The 27,730-nt window shown below is 38.4% G+C and overlaps 2 long non-coding RNA genes across 11 annotated transcripts; one reads left to right on the forward strand and one right to left on the reverse strand.

Annotated features, from left to right (window-relative positions):
• Nucleotides 1-4,190: 4,190 nt before the first annotated feature.
• On the reverse strand, nt 4,191-27,720 carry LOC103062422 (uncharacterized). 2 transcript variants are annotated; one of them, XR_015798220.1, is made up of 5 exons: nt 26,997-27,720; nt 14,918-15,076; nt 10,315-10,509; nt 8,003-8,138; nt 4,191-5,428 (listed from the first exon to the last, which is right to left on the reverse strand). It is a non-coding gene; the product is annotated as an uncharacterized LOC103062422 (long non-coding RNA). The 2 variants fall into 2 exon arrangements; XR_015798221.1 differs by having other exon boundaries at nt 10,315-10,405; nt 26,997-27,712.
• LOC112543127 (uncharacterized) lies at nt 15,098-26,164 on the forward strand. Of its 9 annotated transcripts, none has more exons than XR_015798214.1 (5): nt 16,320-16,746; nt 17,803-17,901; nt 19,126-19,329; nt 23,570-23,767; nt 24,289-26,164. It is a non-coding gene; the product is annotated as an uncharacterized LOC112543127 (long non-coding RNA). The 9 variants fall into 9 exon arrangements; XR_003086548.2 differs by having other exon boundaries at nt 16,421-16,746; nt 19,126-19,249; XR_015798213.1 differs by having other exon boundaries at nt 15,098-16,746; nt 19,126-23,767.
• Nucleotides 27,721-27,730: the final 10 nt, after the last annotated feature.

A 27,730-nucleotide genomic window follows, 5' to 3' on the forward strand; every position in this document is an offset into this window, starting at 1 on the left:
ATTAATATATCCAACAAGGCACACTGTTATAGATAAACAATTTTTTTTTACTGAGACTGTTTTAATTAACAATGAAATTAGGCTTTTATCCTCTTGTAGGATAATCCATTTTTAGCCATTATAGATTATCAAAGACAGAAAAAATGTATACACACAAAACACAATGTGTTAGAAATCGTAAGTCCAAGTTGAATAAAGTGATAAAAGATTGTCATTGGAGCTGGCTACAACTTGATGTAAGTGTCAGGTAGGTGCAAACACTTCAATCTACAGAGATGGAATGTTTTGGCAAACATTGGAACATTTTGTTCATACTCTTGACCATGGAAATTTGGCAGTTTTCTGGAAGGACATATTTCAAAACATAAAAATGACTCATAGTGTTCTGGATGGCACACAACCAGAATATCATCAACCACTTCCTATTTTACAAGATTTATTCCAAGACAACTGCCAGATTGCCTCAGAGCAGCCAACTGACATGTCCAAAGGAAGAATGGAAGTTCTGGGTAAAACTGGAGCACCCTATCACTGGAGATGGAATGTTAAAGGATACTAATCACATGCAATACACTAAGTTAAATCTTTGTGCAGCCATAGGCTAATAGTCAAATGGCCTAAGATGACTGAGAGTGGTGGTTTCTGTACACAGCCAGAATATGCACCACAACTACGAAGTCATTGAATAAAGGAAAGCTATTACTTATATGAGCCTACCCACCACCCTGTTCAGATGTGACGCACAAGCTGAGGCGTGTCCTGGATTCACAGCTCCTGCTTGAAGAGCAGGTGGCAGCTGTAGCCAGGGGGCCTTTGTAAAACTATGTCTTGGGCACCAATTGTGCCCATTCCTGGACTGGGAGGCACTGCTCATAGTCATTCATGCCTTAGTCACTACCAGTTAGACTACCGCAACATGCTGTACACAGGGCTGCCCTTGAAGACCATCCAGAAGCTTCAGTTGGTCCAAAATGCAGTGGCACAGGTATTTATGGGTGCATCTCTTTATGCCCATGTAACACCGCTACTCTGAGACCTGCACTAGCTTCCAATAGGCACCCAGGTGTAATTCAAGGTGCTGGTTATCACCTTTGAAACCCTACATGGTATTTGACCAGGTGACTTGCAGGACCTCCTTCTCCCAAGAACATCTGCCTGCCCCACATGCTCCAGGTTCCTTCTTTTAAATCTTGTCATCTTATGGGACCTAGGAAGTATGCCTTTTCTGTGGTTGCCCCTGTTTTCTGGAATGATTTCCCCCCTGATATATGACAGGTCTCAACTCTGCTTGCCCTTAGGAAAGCCATTAAGACCTGGCTTTTCCCCTAGGCATTAAGGGCCAGTTGAGAGGAGTCCCCTTTTAGTTACTCAGTTATGGTGCTTGGTTGCCATTTTTATATTTTGTATTTTATATTTAGATATTGGTCACGTTTTAATGTTATGTGTGTGTTAGGGGAAGGGGGTTTGGTTTATTGTTTGCTTTTTGTTGTATGCCACCCAGAGTCACATTGTTTGAACTGGGCATCCTTATAAATCTAGTGAATAAATAAATAAGCCTAAGTAATCCTTGAGTAAAAGAAAAAAAATGTTCATAAGCAAAACCTACTGAAAGCCACATAACTAAGCACCAAATTATACTGGGGAAAAGGTAAGATAGGAACAGCTTACAGAATAGTTTCACTGGAGTTAAAAATCTTAGAAGACTTATTGCCAGGGCAGTCTAAGATTTGCAAAAGCAAAGTCTCATAAGCCAAAATCTAAATGCTTAAAGTCAAATAATTGATCTTAAGCCAAAGTGGTACAGGTAGTCTTCGCTTAATGACCACAATAGGGGCTGGAAAATTGATCATTAAGTGGGGTGGTCATTAAGTGAGTCACCACATGATCAGACCCGATTTTACAACCATTTTTATAACAATTGTTAAACAAATCACATGGCTGTTAAGCGAATCACATGGTTATTAAGTGAATCCAGCTTCCTCAATGGACTTTTTTGCCGGAATTTGCTTAATGACAACATGATTTGCTTAACAACTGTGGTGATTTGCTTAATGAACATTGTAAAAATGTCACAAATAGTGATCACATGACTGCAGGGGGTAGTGCAACAGTTTGTGACAGCTGTAAGTGCAAGTACAGCTCATAAAGCACTTTTTCCGAGGCTGTTTTAATTTCTAACCATCATTAAATGAATGGTCGTTAAGTGAGAACTACCTGTACAATTAAACCATAGAGTCTTCAGATACCAGATCTTCAGGCCTAGGGGAGAGTCTACAAATGCAACGCCTGTGACAGTTCAAGTGTTTCAACAGTGGAGTCAGCAGAAAGTAGAGAGATTATCGGTACAAGAAAATTAAATTAAAAGCAATAAACTTCCTGTTCTTATGCTATAGCTCCCTCATCCTCTTTCTTCTCTTAGAATTCCCTCTGCCCCACAGAATACCATAGAATAAATATTCCCCAAAGAGTAGCATTTCAGCTATTCTTCAAGAGATTTACACGCTCTCATGAGTTCACTCAATATCCGAGTTCTCTTGATATGTTACTTTGAGCAATAGGCAAAAGGAAGCCGTTCCAGCATTACCGGGGAGTTGAAAAAGTCAAAGATGTCAGCCACAACTGTGTGATCAAAGCCCTGCCTCTTTTTTATGCATGTCAGGAGGCATGATTGTAGCTGCCATTTTGACTTTTTTGATCATCCTCCCTAAAATAGCTGTGTGTTCATGTAATCAGGAAAGAGGAATATGTGTGAGCAGCTGCTCCTGTGCAGGACATAGAGGTTCCCCCACAGCAGTGGAGCACTACAGCAATCGGCAGATGCACTGGGTTGTTCATGATGCTGTAGACAAGGATGCTAATAGAGACATCAGCAGTTTTCTTTAAGAGAAAGCTAGCAAAAACTCTGGAACTTCAGAGCCATCCCACAGTATATTATTACTACATTCGGTCCATAAAAATCTGTAATCAGGGAGCTCCAGAAAAAATCATTCTCTGTCAGTCACAAAATGATACCCTCCCTTTCCCTTATTCTCTCTCCATCATGATGCGTTTTTATATGGAAAACCTGGGAAGAAATCTATCAGTTTCTGCAGAAACAATGTATTTCTCCTTCTTGGCCTCCTTGGGCTTTTGTACTCTACTGCTTTAAGCTGAGTATAGGCTGGCTGGAAATGAAACCTAGTTTTAAAAAATCCCTTTTCATATTTCAGTCCCGTCCACCCCTTTGGCCCAGGTGATGGCCTCTTGGTCTGTTTGCACCACATTTACCATGGCCCCTGATTAGTGGATTCTCCTGCCTCTTTACCCCTCTTGGACTGTGCTTTGTTTTTTAAAAAAAAAACAATTTGCACTTCACTTAGGCTAAAAGAGTAAACTGACAAAACTCTTGTCAATTTCATATAATTAAAAAAGAGAGGGAGAAAGAGAACTTGTAAAACATATAGGTGGTATTTCATTGTTTCATAGTGAAATTGTATTTATCTATCTATCTATCTATCTATCTATCTATCTATCTATCTATCTATCTTACAGCTTTTCACTTTTTATTAATGAACTTGTTTTAAAAAAATGGTCATGGAGCCCAGGGACCAGAATGGAGGGGGTGTTCCTGCCACATTAACAAAAAGGACATTAACCTTTTGCATTGGAGGTGGTATCTACAATAAAATGAAATTCAGTAGGCAAACTGGACAGAACTGTTTGAGCCAGCATAAACCAGAAAACACCAATGTTGATGTGTGGTAGAATTGATGGAGGTCACCTTTCCAGTGAGCTGAGGGCAGGTCGAGGATGACACTGTGCATTCCTTCTCTCAGGGAATGGTCAGTGGCCTTGTTCATGCTGGGGAAAGATGGTCATGTGGATAAATCCTTCAGTTCCATGTCATTTTCCAACTAGAACAACCTCTGGAAGAGTTTGAATTTTGGAAGAATCCTGTCTTATTCAAACTGCTCATTCTTTTTGAATTAGCTTGATTCAAAGCACACTTTTTTAAAGAAAGGGTTACAGATCAGAAAGCCAGCCATCACTTGGGAGGTAAAATCTCAACTAATTCATAATAGTAAGGTAATGGAGCTGGCTTCCTCAACCTGCTACTTTCGTTATATTGGACTGGGTGAAACGGTAGGACTTGTCATCCAACACATCTGGAAATCATCTGAATGGGGAAGTCTGCAATAAACACTCTCAAATTTGCTTTAAGATATGCACTTTATTTTAGTTTGTTAGTAAGGTTTTACAGGATTCAGAAATATTAATAGGAAAATAGGAGGTATCATTCAGTGCAAATGCATAAAGTTTTTTTTTTTTTAGTGTTCAAACTCTCATGGGTGATTTTCGTAAACTGCATTTGAAGATGTGCATGCCTGAAATTGCAGACTTCACAATTTGCACTGTATTTGAAAAATGGCAGAGATGAGATGGCTAAATTGACTTCTTTGATCAGAGAAAAGACAATATCTACATTTATTGCTGACTGAAAACTCCTTGTGGACTTTTTGTGTAAAACAGAAAAAATGAACTTAGGATTTATGGTTTGATGATTAGACAGGATAGATTATAGAAAGAACTGAGTTATGCTGTAAACTCAGAGTAAGTGGTAAATTTATAATTGTACTTTTAACTGCTGTAAAGAAGATCAGAAGCTACTTCTTTGTATCTTTTTTCTTTCTTTTCTGTTTTCTTTTTTTTTCTTTCTTGCACTTTCAGCTTTCTCTTTGATTCCTTTCTTTTTCTTTTCTTTTTATTAGTTGATATTAGTTTGTATTAGTTTTTATCTTCCTTTTTAAAAATCTTTAAGTGTGTGTGTGTGTGTAAAAGAAAAATGGGAGGGGAAAAAAGCTGGAAGGAACAAGAAACCAGATATGCAAATGCAGCAGAAGGTGCGTGATTGTGCAGATCTTTAAACAAGCCATACTTTGATGCATATCACAAGGAAACAGATTATACTAGCTTTGTAATTTATCATTTGTAAGTAAAAATGTAACTTTCTTCCACAGAATACCAGAAAAACAAATAAAGTTTTGAAATCTCTCTTTTCCCTTCCATTTTGCCTCTCTTTGTTTAAACTATCCATAATCTGTACTTTCTGATATTACAGCCTGTTTCTAAAATTTATCTGATTATTTCTCAATTTGGGATTGACTTTCATTTCCAAAATTCTGTGTAGAGAACTCTAGCTGATTTACTTATACTTTCTGAAATTTCTCCTCAAGTCAAAAATTGGATAAGTGTAGAAGGGGAGGATCGGGTGGAAAGGTGTGAATTTCTTTGCAGAACATTATGTCTGTTTACAGTCCAAACAAGTAGCTCCTTATGCTTGACTTTGAAGCTGAGGCCACCAGTTTCCAAAGTAGGCATGTATTTCTCCAGAATCCAGAAGTCTTGCTTTGTCTATGGTTGACTTGATCACCCTCTCCGGCTCCAAGGACTACAGAATCAGAGAGAGGAAGGGAGGGAAGGAGGGAGGGAGAGAGAGAGAGAGAGAACAGCCAATCAAAATAAATTATTTTTCTTTGCCATATACAAACTGAAAAGGTAGCTTATTCACTCTACCATTGTAGGAGTTAATGGAAAGATAGACACAGAAGCGGGAGCTGGCTTATTCTATGTTCAAACAAACAATTGCTCTAAAAGGAGAAGTTACAGCTAACGAATAGAAGGGGTTAGAAGGACATCTGTGCAATACAATGAACCGCAAACGCAAGAGGCATATACTTGAGGAGGAGGTTGATCTAGCTGACCTTCAAAGTTTCTTCTTTGAATTCTAACAATCTATGACCTAAAGTGCTAATAAAAAGAGGGTTTCAGTACGAAGCCATCTCAGATATAATGGTTCAAAATGCAGCCACGCTGGCAATTTTGGGTGCCCCAGAGATGGCACATGTCACACCTTTGCTGCGCAAGCTGCACTGGGTCCCAGTTTGCTTCCAGGTCCAATTCAAGGTGTTGGTTATCACCTTTAAAGCCCTACATGGCATGGGACTGGGTTACCTGAGGAACCGTCTCACCCCCATTATATTGAACCATCCCACCAGGTCAAGCAGAGAGGGTGTTGTGGGCCCCGTCGAAAGAATGTCAGCTGGTGGGGCCCAGAAGGAGAGCCTTCTCTGCCATGGCCCCTGCCCTATAGAATACTCTCCCCCCAGAGGTAAGGCAGGCCCTTATTCTCATGGTCTTCCAGAAAGCAGTCAAGACCTGGCTCTGCCAACTGGCAGGGGGTGAGAAAAGGGGTACCCAACCCTGGGGGTGGCTAGCACCCTGAAGATGCTCCCATATGTTTTCTATCATCAGCATCTTGGAAGATATTATTTATGTATGTATTGGGTTTTATTGGATTTTTATACTATTTTTATTCTATTTTAACTAATCTTTATTTGCTATTTTTATTGTAAACTACCCAGAGTCACTTCCTCGTGAGATGGGCAATGTCTAAATTTGAAATATAAATAAATAAATAAATAATCAATTCACATTCTGGATAAAGGAATCTCTTGGGACAATTTGTCTCCTTGAAGTATTGGAATCATGAGATTTGGAAGTCTGTACTGGAAAATTCCCATTACTTTGGTGTAATAGTGCAGTACTGATAGGGAAAACAAACAATTGCTTGCCTTTTGTTTGGATGGAACTTTACTTAATTTGTGCTTCCTAAACCAAGATGTTATTGGTTGAAATCTAATTATGCTTCTATATTTGCACCTCTTTGAATTTTGAACTGCATTTTTTAAAGAAAGCACATATTATGGGAAAATGCCTATCAAATATGAATATTAGTGGAAATAATATGCAAACTTGAATTTCCTTAAAGGAAATTGCTTACAAAAATATAGCAAATTAGGCAAAATTGCACAAATATTAGAAAATGCATGGAAATGTTCAAGAATTCTTTTAAAAATTCTCACGTGGAAATAGAACAAAATGAATATATTCTTATAAAACACAAAAGCCAACTGAGATATACTTATTTCATTAATCCATTGATATAGTGCTCTACCTGTCAAGAAAGGATATACTGTATCTAAGTCTCAGGGTTTTCTTTCCAAAAAAATAAAATTTTAAAATAGTAATAAAGTAACAAACAGAAATATTTTCAACAACTAGGGATACTAATCCCTGCAATTGTGAGCAGTTGATAGGTTAATTTCACTTTGGACAATCAGGTTGAAAATCTGTCTAGGAACCATTGACAGAAGACAGAAAACTTGTAGAAGCATATAGCAACAAGTAATAATTGCTGAATTGCAGATAGAGAAAATATCCAAATAAAAATAATCATCAGTTAGAATTAGTCAAGTCTCATTAACATATTCATGTACCTTTCCTGGCAATAATTTGTCATTTGTTTGCCTTCTATTTTGTTGAGGGAGGAGGAGGGATTCCTAATCTGTTCTATAACCCAAGGTTTTTCTGAATGTCTCTTATCCAACCTCTAACCAAGTCTGACCATGCTGAGGTTCCCAATCCCTACGACTTCAGCCAATAACTGCCATCTGTTGAGGTTAACTATAAATTATCACAAATTAAATGCATACAAAAGAGGAAATGGCAGCAGATTTTTTTTAAGAAATCTGAATAAGAAACCGGAGGGCAACAAATTATCATGAACACTTATGTCAGTGAGACTTATTTCTGAGGAGATAGTGTGAAGCCTTTCCTTATTTCATACACCCACACACATCTTCCACCCACTACCCAAAGAACAGGGTGGCAAGTTACAGTTTCTAAAAATTAGACAAAACAATACAAAGGACAAAAGGCCCAGTTAGGCTGTAGACACACAGTCCTGAACACAGGAGTGAAAAATCAGATCTTCAAAAGGCAAGCAATGTTGGTGTCAACTTGGCTCTGTGAAAAGGGCATTCCAAAGGCAGGTACCACAAGAGAGAAGGCCCCATCTTGTGGCATATATTGGACTCCTCTATTAGCAGTCTGTGTCGTAACAAAATTCCTGGATGTACCTAGTCCCTTTAATAGTGGATAAATACAGTGACTTTTGACTTACGATTTACAGCAAATCAGGGTTCTCCACTGACACGTCCCTCCAGTAGGCACAGTCTGCCCAGGGCAGTACTGGTATTTACAGAACCCATGGTGACTCCTCTTGCATTCCATGGTATCAGGTGCAGCCTGAGTATTTCCTGTCACAAAACAACAAAAAGCAGTAAGGGTCTATCCTGTGGGCTTCCCTATCCATCTTTCTCTTGGAAGTTTTGCTTGAAGGAGTTGTGGAGTGGGAACTAGGAGGAGAGGACAGTGAGGGACTACTGGTGTAGGTCACCTAGCTTCAGATTTCCTGTTGTCACTGAGGTACTTCAAACCACTATTTCTCAGGATGCTGTGCATCAATCCTATTGCTTTTCCAGGTTACCGTCCAGCTGGAGTGATGCAAAGCTCCCTGACTAGACAAGCAACTTTGTAGCTTCATTTCCCTCATTAGAGGTGATGGGCATCATCAAAGCAAATCATCCTTCTGAAGCTTTGTACAGCATTAGCTTTTGCCACAGGCCAGAATTTGTAGAGGCTTTCAAGATTAGGCCCAAGGGGTATATGAAGTTAGGGTTTCTTGGAATTAGACTTTCTGGGCTGCTCCCAGCTTTCCTAACCTTAGTAAATTGTTTCAATCAATTACTTTATTACAGTCAATTAGACCAGTACAATATTAAAAAGAAGGGAAGGACATGAAATATGTCCAATCCAAATAAGGGATCATATATCCGAGGTATACTAGCCAAGGTACTTGTCAATTATAGTTAAAAAATCATTTACAATAATTTGTGCACCTGGCTTCAATCGTCCTAAAATTACACATTATAAACCATTAAAATTAAAAGTTAGTATCGGTTTTTAAATACATAAATATAGAACACAGAATGCTTATATCAATTGTTCACAATAATACGTCGACTCTTAAGGGCTGCTGCACAAAATCTTGCCACCTGCTCTGTAACATTATTCCACTCATCTTTAAGGAGGATTTGAAGATATTCAGCGTCCGGTCTGCCAGGATATCTGCTGATCGTTGGAGAAATAAATTTTGTTTGTATTTCTCTATAAAATGGACACCGTAAGACAACATGCCCAGTGGTTTCCACTTCCCCAGAACCACATGGGCACAGCCTTTTAGCCAGTGGAACTCCTTTATATTTACCGTCCAGCACAGCTGTACATGACATCGGGCAAGTGAAAAGGCCCTCCGGTAGTTCACTACCTCTAGCTGCCTGAGATATCTGGCGGCAGTAGTAAATTGTTCACCTGAGTGCAGTACTACCTGCCAGTTATAACATTGAAGTCAATATACTGATCAAACAGCCATCCAAAAGTGAAACAAGTAAATAACTTAATTAAAAATAAGAAGAGCACTTTGCTGCCATCTAGCAGTATTCCTATTAATTTCCCTCTGAGGCCAGTCTTTCAAAAAGTTACTAAATAATCCCAATCCTCAATTGGCCAATAGTTAACTATGGTTAATTACAGTTTCGGGTAGTCATGTTACAAGCATTATGGAAACATGCTATGCTGATCCATGAAGTGGCTGGGTGTTTATTTTAATATTTTTATTTGCTAGGTTAGGCACTTTCAAGGGAATCAAGGAATCCCATAGTTCTGTTTATTTCTTCTCTTTTCTCTGAAAAATATTTAATAAGATCGAAACCCTTATTACCTTGGTGTATCCTCTTCCTTTATTTTCTCATTCATTTCTAATGTTATATTTAATTTTAAGAAAGTTTAAATAATCATAATGCTTGTAACATGACTACCTGAAACTGTAATTAATATTGATAGAATATCCACTTATCTATATTCAATACTCTAAGGCATCTAAATAGCAGAATATTAAGAATTTAAGTATATTATATAAATATCATTGTACTGAAATAATATACTGTGTTAAAACTGAGAAGATGGAGTAATAGATGCCTATTTGGGTCAATTTAATAATATGTTAAAGTTTGAGCTATATTAATACTTTATGGATATATACTTTCTTCAAATGTCACTCATTTAATTACCATTTTGTATATACTTTTTTGCAATATTTTGCTTTCGGTTGTACTTCATCATATCTTCTAGTTGTTATACTTTACCAATACAATATTTAAATGTTTAAAAAATATTTTTTTACTGTAAGCTGTGGAGCAAAGGTATCATGTCTTCCTGTATAAAGGGCTGTGCATGTTAATTCTACCGTACTTCATAAATGCTAATCATCAAAATCCACGCTCATCAAAAATGTGAGAGTTGCTCTATTTGTAGCATCTCCTCTAAATTTAAACATGATATTCCGTACTTCTCTTATTTTCACCCATCTCTTACCTGGAATAATTTGACTGAAGAACAAGACAGCAGCAAAAAGAAGGAAAAGGGTCTTCATGGCTGAAGGCTGATGTTGTGCTGATCTGTTGCACTGTAGGAGAGTTTGAAGGCTGCTTGAAGTTCTTTAGCAAAAGAAGGGGTCTCCCTCTATATAAGACTTTCAGAGAACTATGACATCATGAGGGTTGAGAAAACCTTAACAACATATTTTGGGAAACCCAGTTTATTTCATTTCTAAATGCAAGGGTGGTATTGCAAAATGTCCCTCTGTTAGTCTGATGTAATGTGCCAATTGCTTTTGACCATGGAGTACAGCCAGATGAATGAGGTAGCTTTTGCCAGATACAGAAGACTACTTCTGGGAAGGGGTTGTGATGCCAGAGAAAGGTCACACAGTCTCAGCTCTGCTACCCTTGAATCAGATTGGGATGGGGGGCCCTTTGAGGCTTATTGTCATAAACATTCCTTAGCTTCCCAGGTTATCATTAAGCTCTATCTAGTAAGAATTTGGAGGATTTTTCCATTCCTCCTCTACATCTGTTTGGGTGCTACATATTATTACATCAAGATTTGCAAAGGACATTTGTACTGCACAGAGATGCCACAGACCACAGGAGCATAATCTGATAATCCAGAGCTGAGTGTAGCCCCTGAAAGTCTTGGATATGTTATTTATGACCCCTAACTCCTTAGGTTGCCACTGAATTGCATTTTCAAAATGACAGGAGAAATTATGCAGTATGTGAGGACCTATTACATTAACTGTATTGAATTGAATCAAATATAAAATCAAATGTCATTGTCCTATTGTTATACTTCTTTTTTCTTGGACCCTAACCCAGGCTGGCCCTCAACCTGAAAAAAAATGTGTGCTACCTGGCCTTAAAATTAGGATCCTCAGTATACTGCCAGGTGATACCAACCTATCCATGGATATACATTGATGCCTACCAGGCTGCAAAAGATTGAAACCCAGCATTGTCTTTATTTCCCAGAATGCCTCAAGGCCTCAACAAGTCCCTATAACTTTTCTTAGAAAATGAACATGATGGATAGCTACAACTTAATGTGTTGGTTAGAACAGTGCTTCTTAAGCTGGGCAGCCACCTGATGCATAGAATTCAAATCCCAGATTTCCTCAGCCAGCATAGGCTGATTCTCCTGCACTGAAGCATGAAAAGGGTTTCTTTTCATATTTGTCTGAATAGCAGTGAGGCCTCCTGTCCCTATGCCCACCTTTAACCACCCCCACCCACAAACACTAAGGGGATGAAATCAGTGAAAGGAATCCATTACACTCTCTTGGCAATTTGCCTTCCACTCTGATTCCTATGCATAATTTTGTAAATCAAAACAAAAATCACACCACTTTGCCATTTTACCACTGGAGTTGAATAGTATGATCACAGGTGTTGGGAGGCCACATATAGGCCACAGATTGCCTATCCCTCATGTCTGAGTTGGTAAAATATTCTCTTCCAGCTTTCTTCAATCGTCAGTGCTTCCTGGAATGGCCATCTCCCTACACAGCTTCTTAAAAGTTAAAATCTAATCTCCATCCAACTCCATGATAAGGAGTCATATACCCCTGACTCAAGTTACAAAGCATGCCCTGAAGCACTGAAATCCTCAAGGAAGTAATATTTATTATTACTAACACTAATGCTAACAAATGGTAACAGCTACTCAAGGTACCACAGTAGGATCCTGGAAAAAATAGTTAATGTATACTCTCAAATTTTCTGAGATAAGGTTGCCTACGATTTTCTTTAAAATGAACAATATATCATACAGTGATTCCTCTCCGCCTCCCACCTCCTCAGAAAGGACTTCATTTGGGCTACTATTTAACCTGCCATGGATCTACTGGGAATGAAAGACCTAAATTATGGCATTGTTCTTTTTGCAACTGAAGGTAAAACTAGACACCAGTGGAAGTTAAGTACCATTGTGGCTCTGTTTTGAGCTTCCTGACAGAGAAGTCTGGTCAGTGGCTTTGGCAAGCACCATACATGATATAGTCTTGGCTCATTAAATGAGATAGAATTCCAGACAAGAGTTGATCTTATTCTGAACTCCCCCATCTCCACATTATTCTCCTGTAGAGAATGAGCAAGCTGTATTCGCTTGGGCAGTCAAAGCAAGGCAAGGCAGGCAAGCCCCCTCCCAAGGTTCACCCACTACCAAAAAGCTTATTGAAGAAGTAGGGAGGGAGAGATTATCTCTGCAGCCCTGCCTTGCTGATAAAACATATCTGATAGCAGGTATACAAAGGAGATGACCCACAGCCCAAATAGTTGCTTGGGACTCCTAGCCTCACAAAGAAGGAGGGGAAAAGATGGGGCTTGCCCAGGCAAGCCTAGTAGGAGACTCCCTTTAGCTCTTCCCTTGCTGATTAAAGCCTTTGGGCTGAGATTAAGGAGAGAGAGAAGAGATGCCTATGAGATTAGGGGAGATGTGAGAGAGATCAGAGAAATGGAGTGGTTCTCTGTAGGAGGAAAGGGCAGCCTTGGAGGAGCACCCAGGTGCTGGAGAAGCACTCAGGAGACAAATATGGAGAAAGGCATTGCCCAGAGAGTGGAAGGCAACATGTCCAGTTTAATGGAGTAGTAAACTGCCCAGATCTGGTAAAGGCATAGCTAGGTTTCTATGGGAAAGGAAGTCCCAGGAGCAAGGTTAAGTTGCTCCAGAAGTTAACTGGAAATCTGCAGAAAGCAATATTTATCATGGTAACCATTGCATCACAGAGTAATAAGCTATAAAGCTTATGCACAATTTGTCATAAATCAATTTAAAAATGATTGAACAGTATTTCTCCCCTTTGGCTTTTTTGTTGTTTGTTTGTTTGTTTTGCTTTGTTAGAGAAAAAGGCTGCCTAAAGAAAAATAGCTCCAAAACGTGTTCTCATCTCCAGACCACCAAGACCTCCATGCAGGAAAGGCATTAAGAAGGGCTGACCCACAAGTAACTGGACTTCTTCTCTACTCCTGTTAAGCCATGCATACTCCAGAATACTGCAAAAGAGCCATTGTCCTCATATACCAAAAGGGGGGTTGGGCAGTATAGTTGTATTCCTGTTATACACGGTGTAGTTTGGCTCACCCAGTACGGGAATCCATAATGTGGCTTACTGTATTTGGTCTGGGCCTTGTATACTGTGTCAGTTAGCCAATATGGTTTATTCAAAAACCCTGGTTAAACAAAGTATGATTAGTGACTCCAGTCTATAACTGACCTCAGTTAGGATGAAGCATTCCACCTCCATCTTCTTGCTTGAGAAATTTCTGGCATAAGTATATCTATGGCAATATGTCATCTTTCCAAACATATTTTGGAAGTGCCTTTTTCCCCACCCCTGTTTGCCTATTTTATTTTTGCTAAATTGTACTTGGTCTCTAGAGGACCTGGATTATTCTCAAAATCAACTTTTAGAGATGAGTCAACTCTAACGCAATGTTCCAGAGCTCCTGTTCCCTATCCGCTCCCACAAAAAGGCAGTCGATGTGTTTTCTATCAGCTCTTTGATGCCAAGCCCCAGAAGGAGGTGTGGAGGGTAAATTCCATGTCCCAACACCCTTTAAAAAAATATTGTTGCTTATTTTTTTATCACTGGGACTACTGTCTACCTGATGACTGTTCTGCCCTGTAAAGGCCAATAAAGAATTCCTCCCTATCCAAAAGTCATACAAGCATGAACCATGCCTCTTCCTTCTTCCTCCAACTTCATTCATTGACTAACCAGACCAGAGAGTCAAGACCAGCAGCAAAGACATTCCACTGGTATCCTTCCATCCTTGATTGAATCAAGGCAAAAACTCTTCCACTAACACCGTTTTTCTTTCCTAATCGAATCAAGGCAAGGACTTCCTACTCTGTCCTTGACTGAATCAAGGCAAGGCTTAATAGTATACTATGTCCAATGCCATCCACCCAAAAGACAAATAATAACAACAACAAGAAAAATGGCATTAATCAAAAGTATCCCCTGTAATCTTGTTGGAGTTAATTGCTTCATTGGGAAAACCCTTCTTACCACTCTACATGACCAATTGCTGGAAAAGGGCAGGCTTTTCTAGGAGTAGTCAAAACAACAACCATTAAACACAAAGCCCATAAAATTCAACCATGCTATTTGTAGTGGGAATTCAATTTTCTGTAGAAACTTAACTTTTTACTATAACAATATTCCACTTTCCCTGCAATTTGGAATCCAACAATCATTTCTTTACAGTAATAAATTGCCAGCTTTCTTTCTCAGTATTGTGCTCCATTCTTCTTCCTCCACGACAGCCATAAAATATGAACACACATAGATCACAATGTGCATTGACTTATGGACATATAAATGCGCACTGCAAAGGCCACCAGAACTGTGTGGTGAGGAAAAAAGGGCCGTGGATCTCATGGTTGCAAAACATCTCTAACATGATAATGCCTCTCAAACTTTCCAACTTTTTAAGCACAAGCCAAAATAGATTGTTAAATAAATTGAATCTGGCAGTTTGGCTTTCTCCCACTTGAACTTCTTTCAAATCACATTTATGAAACAAATACATCTTGATTTTATAAAAGAGGAAATGAATTTGGTGGAAATCTTACCCACCTGTACTAGTCTAGCAAAGCTGAGCTGCAATACTGTAGATGGCCACTAGAGGGGGCCAAAGGGTTAACATTTGCTTATATGATTCTGACTTGACACGCTGAACTTGTCAACTAAAGTAGGTATAGATGTTCCAGCGCAGGGAAGACCAGGTTATGCATGCTTGCCAGAGAGAGAGAGAGAGAGAGAGAGAGAAACTATAATCCAGATATCAATTCAAAATCTTGAATGTATAGTTTTAGGTGCTAAAAACATTAACCCCTTGTGCAGGGTGATTCATTCTTGCTTAGTTTTTTTCACAATGTTTTTTAAAAACAACAACAAACAACAACCTTCTGTTCTGTTTCTGAAGAAAACTGCAGATCTTGGTTAGCTCTTATTTATCAATTACCGTTTTGATTTATATTCTACCTTTCTACCCATAGGACACCCAGAACAGCTATTCTTATCACATCTGTCAAAAAGAAAACAAAGGAAGTTTTTCCACCATCCTTGTTGTCAGGCCTGAAGACAGAGTTATCCCAGGACTGATTCCACAGTAGAGTCAGGTTGGACATTTACAGCATCATCATTCCTTTTGCACAGAGAACCAAAGAAGATCAGAGTTTGCAGAGGGGGAGGGGATGACAAAGGTAGCCCTGTCTTGTCACCATGCAAGTGCCATCTCTTTGGTATGTGTGTCGTGACATTGCGCCCGAGTACGAAAAGGCCAGGGCTTACGGCACAGCAGTACGAAGCTGCTTTTGTCATTTGGGTGAAAGCAGCTGAACCCGTGGTTGTGTCCACCACCAATGGGATTTCCCCTGAGTTCCCTTGGATTCTTGAATAACGGTAAAAGGAGTTTAAACATTAAACAGGAGTTTAAAAATAAAGCAAGTTTTCTTTCATGGTTGGTGTCCAACAATATTTATTAAGAAATCTATTAACCAGTGCAGCCAAGAGCCATCTCTCCTTTATGAACATGAGTCCACTAGAGTGATTATATTGATGATTACTGAGGTCTATCAGTGGTTTATCATAAAAATAGAGATATTAAAAAAGTTAAAGTTCACTAGCACGATGTGCCTGGAGTCAGACACAACCTCTGAGGCTTTTCCACCTTGGGCTATCAGCTGTTTGTCTCCCGTGCATAAGCCACCTGAAAATGAAGTTCCATCTTGGATTTCAACCCTTTTGGCACCAGTGATGGCCAGGTGTTCTGTCTGGACCGAGGTTAATGCAGCCCCAATAGGTGGATTCTCCTACTTCCTTTCCTCTCCTATCCCTGCCGGGAAAGCAAGTTTGAGTTGTTGTCCACTCTGTGGACACATCTTTTGAGGACTGGTGCAGGGAAAAATCCATATTTACAATTCTGCCTATCACTTGGGCTGGAAGGGGAAACTTGGCATGGCTGTTGTCAATGTATCCCAATTAAAACAAAGAAACAAGAATGGTGACAAGAAACATGCCCCACTGCTCCTGATTCCATTCCTAGAGATCCAGATATAAATCAGAAGGCATGGTTTTGCTTCCATATAGATCGCCAGAAATCTAGGATATGAAGGAGCGAATGGTGACAGGAAAGCATCTGACATATGCAGGTCTGCTTAGAAGTCAGCTTAACCCTTAAGTATCCTGGCTTTGGAGAACAGGGCTGTCTGATGTTAGCTACATTCAGTTGGAGACTGAGGACTGATTATATTTAAGCAGTGCAACATGATGGAGGAACAATGGTTTGTGACAGCTTCAAGTCCCTGTATTTTAGTTCAAGCTGTGAAAGCTTACCTTGAAAACTTTAGTAATTGGCAGGAGTTTATGATGTGAATTGCATTCTCCTTGAAGTATGATAACTGGTAAGAACTCTTCGTAATTTGAACATAGACTGAAAAAGACTACGGCTTCTTCTTCTTCTTCTTCTTCTTCTTCTTCTTCTTCTTCTTCTTCTTCTTCTTCTTCTTCTTCTTCTTCTTCTTCTTCTTCTTCTTCTTCTTCTTCTTCTCCTCCTCCTCCTCCTCCTCCTCCTCCTCCTCCTCCTCCTCCTCCACCTCTATATTGCTGTTACTTAAAACTCTTGATGTTTCATTTTTTTTCCTCTGCTTGTCCTCATTCAGCATGGTTCAAGAACTTCCCATATTGTTACTTTCAAAATAATGTCTCTGCTCTATTACAGGTCTATTAAAATTCTTCCCTCCCTATCCCCTTCCTCCCTTTTTCTTCATAGATCTGTGTAGAAATAACTTTTCCCAATGCATTTGATCCATTGCTGTCATATCCTATTCTATCATACTTGCCTTTTTTACAGCCTGAAAATTCTCCAACATCATTACAATATTTTCCTTTGTAAAAGAAGGGAAAATAACCAATCCTTCTGGTTTTTATTTTATGCCCCTTTCCAAATGTGAAATATCCTTTTAGAGGTCTGGTTGCCAGAACTATACATCTATTTCAAATGTGGTCTGTCATCTTGTTGAAATTTTCAAGGTAAAGTCTGAAAGGCTGATATTTATTCAGTCCTAGCAGACATGGGGAAATCCCCATGTTTGCTGCTGAAGACACCCCAGTGCTCTTAAGCGCCGGCCAAAAAGCAGCACTTTCTTATTGCAGATTCTGGGATATTCCAGATCCATCTCTCCTGGGCAGTTCACTTCTTTTCTGTCCTTCTGTGTGAAAGGCACATGAAATACAGCTGCTTGCATGTCCTTTTCCAATTCATAGCAAGCTCATGAAAAATCCCAGAAACTGATTTGCAAACTGCACCTGCTGAGATTGAAGTAGAGGAAATGTGGGCTTGGTTTACCTTTATCAAGAGCAGTTTTCAACATCTTAACAATCTTAACATCTTAACAATCTTAACAATCCAAAAGGCCCTACTATGGCAGGGCTGTAACTCTTAGTATCTTCTGCTGTAGGAATACTGTGCTCCTGGTCAAACATTAGCCATTTCTTGGACACAGCTATGAAGAGCTGCTACTTCTTTTACATTGCCTTGACTGCCCTTCTTTATGCAGGTAAGCAGTTGCAGTTCTAAATAGGATGATTCCAAGAAATGTCGGGGCCCCAATTTTTTAGAGTTCCTCTAATTTTCTTCCTTCCTTCCACACTCACATGCAGAATGTTTTGGTCCAGAATCAAAAATCCACAAAGACCCCCTACAATAACAGTGCTTCTTACTAGGTCACAGATTATTTTGTTGTGTGTGTATGTATATATATATATCACTAAGGAACTGAGGACAGTGAGAATCAAATGTGCTGACTTACTGATGATGTATTGCTTAATATTTTATTATTATGACATTAGAATTTTTTATTTTTTTTATGAACTATCATACTCCTTGCCAGTTCTGAGTGTTGGGAAAAACCAGCTTCTCCTTGCAAAAAAGACCAAAAATCTGAAGAGGATATAACAAAACCTATATTGCTCAATAATCTTTGGAGCATTTCCTAATGAAAAGGGAATCTAGACAGAGAATGATAAGTTAATACAGTGGTACCTCGGGTCACGAACGCTTCTGTTCATGACCAATTCGGGTCACGAACAGCACCGTTCACAAAATTTTGCTTCGTTTGCGAACGCCGGATCAGGTGACGAACAGGATCCGTGGCCATTTTCCCTCCCGTGACATGTGGTCACGGCTTCCTGTAGGGAGGGGGACTCTCCCTCCAAGCAATAACTGCCTCCCCACCCACCTTCCTGTCCTCCACGCCAGAAGTTGCATCGAGCAAGGTTAGCGTTCTCTCTCTTCGTACTGTATTTTGTTTCATATTTTTGCGGTTTTAAAAAACAACAACATATGGTTCAGAACGGATTAACCGTAATTACATTGAACCTTATGGGAAAATTTGATTCGGGACACGACCAATTCGGGTTGCGACCAGAGTCGTGGAACAAATTAAGTTTGTGAACTGAGGTACCACTGTATATGATTGCCATATTCAAATTCATTAGTTAGTTAACATATAGTTTATCACACATGATTTAGCAATCTACACTTAAGATTTATGCACATTTGAGTAACTTGGGTGTTTCTCTTATCAAGCATGCTGCTTATATACTCTTCTCCATCCAACTGATTCTAACTGGTGTTGGGGTTTAGGGAGTAGGTCTACATACTTGAGGTTAATTAGAGTTTATCTCTCTATACAGGCTGGGGTTGGTAGCTTGCTCTATTCAAGAATGTACTTTGTTGCCCTAAATTTTTCCCATATGAGGTATCTTGATTTTCTACACAGAATGTCAATCCATTCAAACAATCAGCTTGTGCCTTCAAAGCAATGGAATTTGTGTATATATGAACTGTCCTGAAAATTTTGCCAGTATTGGAAGATGCAGAAAGCAGGTCCCTTGCTGCAGAAGGTGAGGATACAACAGAGTCAAAAATAGTATCTTCAGGGAACACAAGTATATCCATATCACAACAGGAAGAAGTGTTGGAGGCAAGTGGTATCTTGAAATTTTCCGTCATTTGGGGGTAGAGAAATTAGACAGATGGGAACATTTAGTTGAATTTATCCAGAGGAAACATTCTCCAACAGTTTCTTGGGAATGAGTGGGAAAGGAAATAAGATGGTTTTTGTTTGGTTTTGTTCAGTTCTGTTTTGTTTTGTTTATAGCTGTTGAAGAAAAAAACAGGCCTGGAAGTTTAATCATTACTTTGCAATAATGCCCGAAGCTTAGAATAATTCCAGAGTGTATGTTTGTGTGCATGGATGAGAGGAGGGAGGATGTTGTCTGATGTGTGCATGCACATACACACACATACAAAAGGAGGAATATTCACAGAAAATTTGTGCAGTCACACCTCCAGAGACACCAGGCTAAAAAAGGGTGCACTAAGATATAAGAAAATTCCATATGCTGAAGCAGTTTGTTTCTGAATGCTGACCACTGTGTGATACAAGGAGCAGAGGATAGCTTTTCAAGTCGTCCCTTTGGGCTTCTTATAGGAACCTGCACATCACAATATCTATTTGACTAGTTGGAGCAGTTTATTAGAATTAGAATTTGGTCAACAGATCTTTCAATCAAGATTAAAAAGAGAAAAATTTAAAAACATTGAGCAAACCCACAAGGGAAATCTTTTAGTTCACAAATAAGGAACATTCACAATCTGACATAAGACAATTCATAGAATTTTATACTGTATACAGCACAATACTACTTTAATGGGGCAAGTCAATCAAAATTTCACCAGATTGAAGCATTGCTTCAAAGCTTTTCACAGCCCTGTTGATAATCCAAGATGATGTTCCTATGTATAGTCAGATCTGTGTACACAATTAATCATTTTGTTTGTTTGTTATGTTGTCTGTTAGATTTGTATCACAGCTTTCCAGCAGGAGTTCAAGGTACTTTACGTGGGGATCTCCCTTCATTTTTAATCCCAAAAGAGAAACTCTGGGAAGTTTCTGGGAGGTTGGGCTGAATGAGAGTGACTGACCCAAAGTCACCCAGTGAGTTTCCTAGCTAAGGGTGACTTGAACCCAAGTCCATACAGTGCTAGTCCAACAACTTAATATATACCATATTGGCTCTCAAAAAGTTATTTCCAAAAAGAAATAATGATTTAATTCTTATGCTTTCTTAGAATCCAAAGTACTGTTGTTCAGATTTTATTTTTCCTGTGCAATAATGTTTATGAGTTTTTCCACTATAATCTTCAATAATTTTCACTGATTCATGTGTGAAATTATTTAACATGAGGTTGTGATAGTGAGCTCAGACATCAGGTATGGCAAAAGATGCCTAAGTTTTTAAATCCTAGGGTTTCTTTTAATCAAAGGAAGCCAAGATCAGTTCTCTATTTAGGGCTGTCACATACATTGTCATACGGAACTGTTGCTCATTTGAAAGATAATTCTGAGTAGCATACAATAATTGCATCTTTGTTCTCTAGTACAAGGGAACTGCTTATATTCCAGAACTTACTGTTCAAGCTTTATGGGATGAACACATCGTTGTTTCCAGATTATTACCTTCCATACTGTTTCAGGTCCTTCAAAAACCATGGCCCCCTCATAAATTATATTTAGCTGCTTGGTACTTCAGAATGCATAAATGAAAATATAAAATTGCTCTGCTGCATCAGATTAAAGGCAGTGGTGACCTAACAACCCTTTTCCAAAAGGGCCAAACAGATTTTCAGAAGCAAGACAGTGGCAATGCTTCTCTCTCATTTCCTAGCCATGGATATTCAGAAGCTCATAATAGTGCATTTGGCTCTTATGATAAGCAATTCTAATAAGCTGTTAGAATGTGAAGAAGTTGTTTCTGGATTTGCCTTCAATGTATACCTGAAAAAAGTGTCACCAAGGTAGACAGTACATTTGGAAGATGTTTGGACACCACAGTGTGTCCACTCCAATTCCTCACCATTTTTTTTCAGGGCAACCTGTAATCATCTTCACCTCTCTGCTACACTTAAAATACAGAGGACAAAATTAACCCCTACAGTGTCCCATATTAAGATATTGCAGATAGGTACAAGATTTCAACAAATCAACAAAACCTGTATCATGTCAGAAGCTTACCTACTCCCCAACATATTTGCATGCAACATTGTGATTTTAGTACAAAAGGATTGGGGTTTGTATTGCAGCTGAATAATGTATGCTTCATCATGCCCCCCCCCGCCCCCATGGATGCCTTTGACTGGTGGTTCTGGAGCAACAAATATCACCCCATCAGTCTATCCATGCAAAAAGTAAATAAATTAATTTGCATACAACCCCCTCCCATGTTTTTTTATATTGCAGGTGCTGTGTGTGTGTGTGTATGTGTTTCTCAAATTATATTTAAAAAATCTGAACAGGTATCATGGGGAGCAGACTACAAAGACACCATGCCATGATTCCACTTTTGCATTAAACATCCTTATTAACTATAATGATGAAAGGATCGCATACTGGCATTTTTGTAATCCAATGCTTACCTCAGTAACAGAAACCATTGTTAAATGTGGTTGTCATGGAGGAGAGGAGGAGTTTCGTATTCAATAAGTCACACACTCACAGCCTGTTGAGGCACATGGATCTTGTAAGTCCCCCCCCCCCCCTTGCTTTCTACCTGGGTTTTCCAAATAGGTTTGGCTAGAGCAGACAAGACACACAGCCCTGGTCAACAGCTGAGAAATAATTAGGGACATACACAAATCATGTTCACCTGAACACTGAGGTACAACAGGTTCTTTGGAATACATGGAAACTCAGTGAATTTAAAGCAACAGCAAAACTTTACTTGTTACAATGTATATTTGTTCTTCTCTCTCTCTCTCTCTCACACACACACACACACACATCCATTTTACCCACATCCTTCTCAACTAGACTGCCAGGCACTAGCTAGAGGGACAGAAGACACCAAGTCTGGTTCCAAAGGTGATTCAAGGCATGGGTGGTCTTCAGGACTCCTTATTATCCCCAAAAGTTCTTGCTTTGTTGATTCACAGGACTGGCAGCTACTCTTGCCTTGTTCATTTACAAGTCTGGTAGCTGTTGATGGGATTGAGCCCAGGGGCCGGGGGTTGATATGCTCAGGCCCATCTTCCTTTATCTGGTTCAAGTGACATTTTTTTCCCTTTGTTTCCTTATCAACTTGTTTCCTTCTTATCTACCTCCCCGAAAGGATCTTTTAGACAAGATTCCTGGCTTCTTGTCCTCTCTGCTTATGTGCCTGCTTCATCTTCAGTTATGGCATCTTCAGCGTAGTCACACAGTTGTTGGGGTTGAAAGGGCATGGAGGAGAGGGGGAGCTTCATATTCAATAACAGCTACAGACACATAACCAGGAATGAGATACTGTAGGGTGCCAGAAATGGAAACACCACTGGAACAACACAAATCCTCTCACTGTCTTTCTCCTTCCAAAATGGAAAGGTAAGGAATTGTTGAAGTCATGTTCCCTATCCACAAGGGAGTCAAAAGAAGGAAGGAAGGAAGGAAGGAAGGAAGGAAGGAAGGAAGGAAGGAAGGAAGGAGAGAGAGAGAGAGACAGAAAAAGAAAGAAAGAAAGAAAGAAAGAAAGAAAGAAAGAAAGAAAGAAAGAAAGAAAGAAAGAAAGAAAGAAAGAAAAAGAAAAGCATCATGATGTTTTTGGAATCCAAAGGGAAACAGATGGGAGCTGGTCAAATTAATTTTCTCTCCCTTTGCCTAGGGTACTATAAACAAGAGAACAGTTAGGGTAATTTATAAACACAGCTGAGAGCAATTCTTGCTGTATTTAAAAGAATAATTGTTTAAGACGCTAAAAACAAGCATCAGCATTTTGAATTATGCGCACCAATGAAAATGAAATGGAAGTATTGTTGTGTCCCCACTGTGTCCTGCAGTCAATGTTTCCAGTGTTCTGTATTCCAGTGTTCTTGTTAATAAACTAATGAATGGAAATACTCTTCAGTGACAACTCCATGACGAAGGATGCCATAACTTGATCTGGAAATGTACAGGTCATGAAGAATGATAGCCAGGCAATCTTTATCCAGGATAAGTAACAGCTGGCTCATGGGTGTTATCAGGTGAAAGATTTACTTGGCCATTAAACCACTCTTGCTTTTAGTAATAGAAATGAATCAATCTCCAGTCATGGAAACTCTTGACCCACCTTTTGAAACCACCTCTTCCAATTATCATCAAGCTACACAGAAAGAACCAACCAATCCAACTGTGCCTTGTCTTGCAGTCATGAATATCTTTGTCTTTGTAATGGAATGTACATCCCATGATGATGATTTAAAAGACTGAGTGCAACATACTTTCTGCATTTCTTTTGGTGATCACGCTAGAGAAGAGTTAACCAACTGCCTTGATCTTATCATAACTATGAAGCCCTGGTGTGTCGTCCTCCTTTTCCTCACCTTTGTGATTCTCTCTGATCTGGGTAAGTCAATTTTGATGAAAGCTTCTACACTAACGTTCATGATGAAGCATCAGGCACTTTAGAAAGAAACATTTATTTAATCCATATAGAACTATCAAATTGAATGAGCAACCAGATCTTTTATTTTGCATATTTTATTCAGTGTTTTAGCGTAGGTTTTATAAACTGTTTTAATCTACTATCTTGTTGAAATTCTACTGTAAACTGCTTCAAGAAGTTGTACTGAGAAGCAGTCCACAAATGTTTTAAATCAGAAAGTAAATAAACAAACAAACTCCTCAAATTTCATCTAAAGAATCTAAGATACTGGTTAAAATTTTGTCTAGAAAAAAAAACTTTCAAAATTCTTTTGAACACTGTTTTTCTTTCCTAAGGGGCACTTTTGCAAGCATTCTTCCTAGTACTATACACTTTAATAACTACACTTTTCCTAGGAATACAGATCTACAGATCATCTCACAAAATTATGAAAAGAGTGGTTTTTGGTGTATGATTAGTTTTTGGTTCTCTTCCATCTCCAGGGGAAGGAGAAAGAATACTGAATTCAAGAACGTGCATTAAACATAACGGAGTTTGCAGAAAGACCTGTCCTGCCACTGACAAGAAGATTGGGATCTGTCATGTCAACCAGCCTTGCTGCTTACCGTAAGATCCTGAAACCGAAACATTCAAAGGATTATTTCATTTTGTCTTATAATGAGGGCTGGACAAATCATTCTGTGCCCTGTGCATGCTAGTTCATAAATCTATCCCTCTTCAGTGTCAAATTCATCACACAAGTGGCTAAAATAAGCCCCTCTTTCTTGGGGTAGCATCTGCAAAGTATTTTTAACAGAAGCATCTGTCCATCTGTACTAAGGAAGCCTTTGTGTGTCCATCAGTATGAGCATTGCTTTTCATGCAAATTCAAATCCTGTACCATCAGACATTGAACTTGCAAAGGCCTCTTTAGTTTAGATATCTTTACTAGTGAATGCCTCTTTTGCTGAGATGTCACAAGTGTGTTTTTTGGCAATTGTTAATATGGTGAGTTCAACACTTCTTTTTCTAATGGCAATTTTTATCCAATTTCTCAAAATTAAAACACAGAGATATGCATGCTCACATATAGGGGAAAATATTTGTGTGCGGACTTTATTTGTATGCAACTTTCCCCCATGTACATATTTTAATACATTTTTAAAGCTGAACATTTCAGCACAAAGCTTGGAAAAGTGTCCGCTATGAAGAATAACTATATTCCAAATCAGATTTTTTCTCCCGGGGAAAGCAAATTAGGTTGGTTTTCTTAAAAAATGCAGAGCATTTGGAAACTTTGTCCATCCTTGTCCATATGGTTATTGAATTAAATTTAATTAAAGAATTGTAAAGGAGTATGTGGAAAGGGCACTCACAGTACCCAAAGTGGAGTTAAGAGAAAGTAAATGAAAGAAAGTTACACTACCGTCTAGAGGCTCAACATAGTGCTTTTTTTCTTCTATTGTGACGCATGCTCAAGGACCCTGTGCTTTCTAAAAAGATAGTGGGGTGTGCATGTTTATACAGGTGCCATCCGTAACTATAAACAAGAAAGTGGAGTTGAAAGCGATTTTGAAAATATCAAGATGGAAAGTTTGAGCTAGTCACAAGAGCCCTGATTAGTGGCAGTAGCTCTTCTTTCTGCTAGAAGCTCTGCTTTGCTCTCCATTCCCCCCTCAGTTGGATTTTTTTTAAAGAGACTTAGTCTTTTCCCTCCTCTTCTTTTTTTTTTTTTCTCTTTTTTTTCTCTTGTTTTTTTTTATTTTTTTTTTATTTTTGGCAAGAACAAAGATAAAGAATCCTTTGACTCAATGAAGGTTTATCAAGATAATAAACTATACGAGAAACACAATGCAGAAAAAGATCTTTAAACTATTGAGGATGACTATAAAAAACTGGAAGAAGAGCTGCAGAAATTCCCGCAAAAAAAAAAAAAAGAAAAAAAGATACTAAAGCTAAAATGGACTTAATTAAACATAAAACGGGATCAATGGAAAAGGAAGAAATAGTACAAGAAATCAGAAACATTAACCAGAATTATTGTGAGGCTTATAAACTGAGAATTAAAAGGGTTAATCAACTGATAAATGAAGAGGGACAGACTTGTTCTTGGCACTGAGGGTGAGAAAAAGATTATACAAGATTATAATGGAAAATCGTACTAAAAGAATGCACAAAAAAAAGAAGTAAAACAATATTGAAAGAAACTACTTCAGATGTTTAAAGAAACAACGAGGGATATACAACAATGATGGAACTGACAGAAGCTTCAAAAAGCAGAATGTTTGAAAGGACATTTATTATTGCTTTCTCTTATCCAATAATATAGAAAAAGGAATAAACAGCTAGATATTCTGGGATATTGAATGAAAAGGGTGAACTCAAAATTATGCAAGCGCTGGAATAAAGTATAAATCTGAGATATATAGTTAAAAATTGTATTTGATTCTAAATGTTTTAAGAGATCAGACATTTACATATGGTTGAATATAGTAACATATAGATTTTAAACTAGAGATTTTTTTGTTGAAATATGTAGTGAAGAATCTGGTTAGAACTGTAACCCGGTTAGAACTGTAACTGATATTGTAACTGATACTGGTTAGAACTGTAACTTTTAAGAATTGGAAAAATTAAAAATTACTTATGCAGGAGGAAGTTATTGAAAATTATGAAATGTGCAGAGATGAGTTAAATTGAGATTTGAAATTAGAGTAAGAAGATAAGTAACTTGTTTTTATTAATGATTGGATGAGAAAATATAGTAATGTAATGGATTAGGAAACTTTATAATAGAAATTTGATATTAATTATTATATATATACACATATAATCGATAGATGAAAATGTATTACTAATCCTATTGAAAGTTAAAATTTCTTGTAATAAATGATTTTATAGATTAGCTATGAATGATTAATAATTGTTAATTGATAAGTATACAAGTATATTTTGAATAGATGATATGAGAATTTAAGATTATGAAAGGGGCACCAACGAGTTGGTAACTGGTTGACACACGCTATAAAATGGAAGATGCTTTTTTTTAATGCCTTTTTATGGTTTTGTTTGTCCATGTATGTTTTGTGTTTGTTGTAAAAATAAAAAAATATTAATAAAAAAAAAAATGTGAGAGTTGCTCTATTTGTAGCATCTCCTCTAAATTTAAACATGATATTCCGTACTTCTCTTATTTTCACCCATCTCTTACCTGGAATAATTTGACTGAAGAACAAGACAGCAGCAAAAAGAAGGAAAAGGGTCTTCATGGCTGAAGGCTGATGTTGTGCTGATCTGTTGCACTGTAGGAGAGTTTGAAGGCTGCTTGAAGTTCTTTAGCAAAAGAAGGGGTCTCCCTCTATATAAGACTTTCAGAGAACTATGACATCATGAGGGTTGAGAAAACCTTAACAACATATTTTGGGAAACCCAGTTTATTTCATTTCTAAATGCAAGGGTGGTATTGCAAAATGTCCCTCTGTTAGTCTGATGTAATGTGCCAATTGCTTTTGACCATGGAGTACAGCCAGATGAATGAGGTAGCTTTTGCCAGATACAGAAGACTACTTCTGGGAAGGGGTTGTGATGCCAGAGAAAGGTCACACAGTCTCAGCTCTGCTACCCTTGAATCAGATTGGGATGGGGGGCCCTTTGAGGCTTATTGTCATAAACATTCCTTAGCTTCCCAGGTTATCATTAAGCTCTATCTAGTAAGAATTTGGAGGATTTTTCCATTCCTCCTCTACATCTGTTTGGGTGCTACATATTATTACATCAAGATTTGCAAAGGACATTTGTACTGCACAGAGATGCCACAGACCACAGGAGCATAATCTGATAATCCAGAGCTGAGTGTAGCCCCTGAAAGTCTTGGATATGTTATTTATGACCCCTAACTCCTTAGGTTGCCACTGAATTGCATTTTCAAAATGACAGGAGAAATTA

The sequence above is a fragment of the Python bivittatus genome, unplaced genomic scaffold (assembly GCF_059951505.1).
Source record: "Python bivittatus isolate LINGU-HERP-01145 unplaced genomic scaffold, Pbiv_v1 ctg000690_np1212, whole genome shotgun sequence".
In the NCBI taxonomy this organism is placed as follows: domain Eukaryota; kingdom Metazoa; phylum Chordata; class Lepidosauria; order Squamata; family Pythonidae; genus Python; species Python bivittatus.